Source organism: Suncus etruscus, chromosome 8 (genome assembly GCF_024139225.1).
Source record: "Suncus etruscus isolate mSunEtr1 chromosome 8, mSunEtr1.pri.cur, whole genome shotgun sequence".
NCBI classification, from domain to species: Eukaryota; Metazoa; Chordata; class Mammalia; order Eulipotyphla; family Soricidae; genus Suncus; species Suncus etruscus.
The window spans coordinates 36,813,159-36,817,233 of NC_064855.1; the positions used below are offsets into that span (position 1 = coordinate 36,813,159).

The 4,075-nt window shown below is 40.5% G+C and overlaps 1 pseudogene; it reads right to left on the reverse strand.

Annotated features, from left to right (window-relative positions):
- Positions 1 to 2,081: 2,081 nt before the first annotated feature.
- Positions 2,082 to 3,277, reverse strand: LOC126015905 (zinc finger BED domain-containing protein 4-like; annotated as a pseudogene).
- Between the last annotated feature and the right edge of the window lie 798 nt (positions 3,278 to 4,075).

The window sequence follows — 4,075 nt, forward strand, 5'->3', positions numbered from 1 at the left end:
GTACTGTTTTCATGGGACTTTGGGTTTTGTTTGATGCAGAAGGGAAAATTTAACCTAAAATTTCACTGTAAAATGAACTTCTACCTAGGCTTCTGCTTGTTAATTTGAAAGAACTAATTTCTATCAACCTCATCTCATCCACACCTTGTTCAAACTAAAATTGCTTCTGAATATTTCTCTTATGAATGATTATTTTCCTCTTGTTCATGTCACTTTTCAGGTTCTCAGTTGGCCATAGTGTTTCTTTTCTTACCCATTTAGGACTTTTTAATATTTTTAATGCTGTCTTCTTTTGGTAGAATAAAGAATATATTGAAGGACCCTCATCTCAAGGATGCAAGCAAATAATTATAACAACACTTCATTTGTTTGTGTACATTTTTAGAATCCTTTGTTCAGTAGAATGGGGAAAAGTAAAAATAGCATAATAGGCATTTCAGATGTGTCTTAAATTATCTTTCATTCTTCTTGTATTGTGAGTATCTTTTCTGCTGCCGGTGACTTCGTCCAGCAGCTCCAGGCAGGATTTCAATGAATCCTGCCTTGGGGGAGAGTGGGTTGCATGAACCAGCGATGAAATATGAACTATGAAGAAATGAGACCACACAATGAATGTATGGGAAAACACGTTCTGGCAAGCGTGTTCCAACTTTAATCTCCAACCTAGGAGTATTTAAAGGAGTAAAGGGACAGTCATATTATGAGAGGGATGCTCACATCTTGTTTCTTTGCAAAGTACAGAAACTTATCCATATACATTGTTTGATCTTTAGAACAATACACATGGCTCTAGGTGGTGTGTAACCTTAGAGTAGAATATAGTTCAGTTAGGAACCCAGACAAGCCAAAGGAAGGTAAACGTTTACATGTCAAAGTAGTTCCTCTCTCTTCTGGCCCTAGGTGTCATACTGATGTATATTAAGAGACTTACCAGAAGCCAGGTTTCCTATTACAAATTTCCTTTACCTAAGGGAACAGGTTTCTAGCTTAAGGGCCAACACTAACTTTCCAAGATCTGGTTTGGAAAGAGAAAACTTAAATGAAAGAGATACAGAATGATATCTAGTAAATTCAATAACCCAATGCTATCCTGTCCAAACCTTTTTTTGGAGTGTAGACTAGTAGCAGTTAGTCAAAGTCACTAGAGGAAGTCCCTGAAGCAAAGCAATCCTGCTATGATGTTCAAAGACAAGGAGCATCAAAAATTGTTTTTTTGTTTTTTTTTTTTGATGCTGAGTATTCCAGGTAAAAATAAATTTAATCAAGGCCATATTGTCTGTAAAATTCTGATATTATGTGAGAAAGATTTTACTATATACAAAGCAGAAGAGAGCATATATATCAAGGTATATATCAATTAAATATTTGTAGTAAAGGAAGTAAAATGTCAATTTCATTAACAACGTATCATCCAATTATTCATACTGAGAGAGAAGACTCAGTGGGTCTATTGGTAAGAGATGTCTCAGGAATATTGCAGCCATCCACACTTGAGGGAAAGGACTTCTCAGTGGGCCTGCTGGTAATGTTTCCTCAGGAATTTTTGATCAGCTATCCATGCTAATGGTATGAACATCCTAGCGGGTCTTCTGACTGACTTCCTCTAGAAATACTAAGATTCCTATTATGTTAATGCTGTGACACTTTTCACAGTAAGACAACAAAAGTAAATAACAGTTGTGAATTCAAATTTTACTCAGCAGAACTCCCATTTGGAAAATTACAAATAAAAATTTTAATTTTGAAACTGAGCTCACCATTTATAAAAACACTCAAATTCATCTTAATAATACAGTATTTTCCCAAGACTAGAAGGTCTAAACTAAAACATCACAGGCAACAGTGACTGTTTCACCCAGAATATTTAACTGGTTTGAAATGAGACTACAAACCCTTTTCTAGATGCTGAAGTGAAACCTTGAAGTCTGGCTGTTTAAAGAATCTGACAACTGATATACTTCATTTTGAGATCCTTGGGATAATGAGATAGCCCAGTGATGGCTGGATCTTCCCTAGTTTGAAATAATAATATAATAATAATCAATAATAAAGTTCAATACCTGAAGCTGCTCATCACACAGTCAGGGTGCTGCCCTGCACAGGGACGTGTGAGCACTCATCTCATGGCTGGCAGCATTGAAGGTCTTCAGGGCATGCACACAGACTACATGACCTCCCACTGGTTGGAGCTGATGAGCTAGTGGAAGTGGCAATTGATGGCCAACTTATTGATGCCCTTCTTCTGCTAATCGAGCTGCTCCACTTGGACAGCACATCCTGAATGAGGTGGTGCTGAGGCAGCTTAGAGTCCTTTTGCAGTTCAGTCAGCTACTCTTTGGCTCAGGGAGACTGCTGCAGCTACTCACAGATCTTGTGGTTGATGCTCATTAGATTTGAGCCCAACCTCTGGCCTTTAAGGGCCTCTCTGATGATGAGGTTGTCGGTGTGGCTGAAACATTGTACACTCATGTGCTTGCCCTCACTCAGTATCTTTACTATGCTTGGGTTGTCTGTCACTGTTCTGGAGGCCAGTTGAGGTCACTCAGGCCTCCCACCACCACTCCAACTGCTTCCGGATGCTCTTGCACTATAGTCATAGTTGATCTGAGATACATTAAGCAGGGCCGAGCAGTGATGGTCCTCACAGTGCAGCCTGATGGAGGATTTAAAGGTGACCCAGTGAGCAATGAGAGTCAGGTACTCCTAGGTCTGGCTGCATCAAAACTCCTAAGGTGAAGTGGGCCATATTGCTCTCAGTATCCTTCAAATGGGCCATGCTAATATGTTTCCTGCTGTGATACATGCCGGGGATGGTGGTCCTGGAGAAGCAAGCAGTGGGAGAGTAAGGAGTACTGAGTGTTCAAGTAACTGAGCAGCATTTTGAAGCCAATTCATGCTATTTATGAGAGAGTAGGGCTGGAGGTCAAGGGCGATAATCTTAGCTATGTGATTTGTGATTTTTTTGACAACTGGATGAAAATCAGAACTTTTCGGTGGTGATATTGGATGATGCGATCACTTCTATGCTCAGAGGGGTGGGAAACCCGGAGAAGAGGGCTGGACAGTCTTGGGGATGCCAGTCTTTAGTGCACTGCCATCGAACCTCTGTAAGTGCCTCAAGAGACAGATGGTGCCCAGGTCGGTCAGCTTCTTGTCCCTGCTGATCGTCTGGCCACAGTGTAAAGCAGACCACTTTTGTGGGGTCTGCGGAGCAGATGCAGAAATGATTCCACAACTTTGAGGTCTTTTTGCTGCACACAACATTAAGACTCTCCATGGGTGCCAGTGAGAAGTGATGCCAGACCTCAGACTTGAATCTCCTCTTAACCTGTTTGTTCTGCTGGAACACACTCCAGACTCAGGCAGCCGAGGACTCGGCCCAACACCCAGCTGCTTTTTCGGGTATGACAGCAGCACAGTCTACTCCACCTCATCTGTCATGCCCCCCATGGCAGCACCTCCCCAGGGTTCAGAGGGTTCGGGGGAGGATGATGCAGAAGGAGACTCTGGGACCATAGATTCCCCAGGGATGATGGCACAAGCAGCATACTCATTTCTACAGAAGAATCTTAGGGGTTGGTTGAGAGAGCCTGTTTTCAGAGAAATTCACATTTTTTGTAATTGTTCATTATTCTGTACATTCTATTATCAAATAGAAAGAAATATAAGAAAATGTAGGCAAATACTGTATTAATCTTTTGGAAGCAGCACCTGGCCCTATAACAAACACTGAACAAATTCTTTCCACCAAGTTTTTCCTTCTTTTCTGAGTTCTTTCTCAATAAATATAAGAGAACAAGACCTTGGCAGAAAATTCACCTGAAAAGTCAATCAAGTCAGAAATGTAGGCATATTTTATGTGACTTTGAGAAATTATTTATATTTTTCTCTGTAGTTCTAATGTCAGAGAGGACTATGACAAACGGAGTAATCACATCTTTCCCTTTCCTTATAGTATCACCTACCATTGGCTCTATGAACTTGACAGAATTTTAGACATTAATGTTCCACTTTCTCATGAAAACATTTTACTCCCTGTTTATCCAGTGGCTACAATTTAGGAATACAAAATATA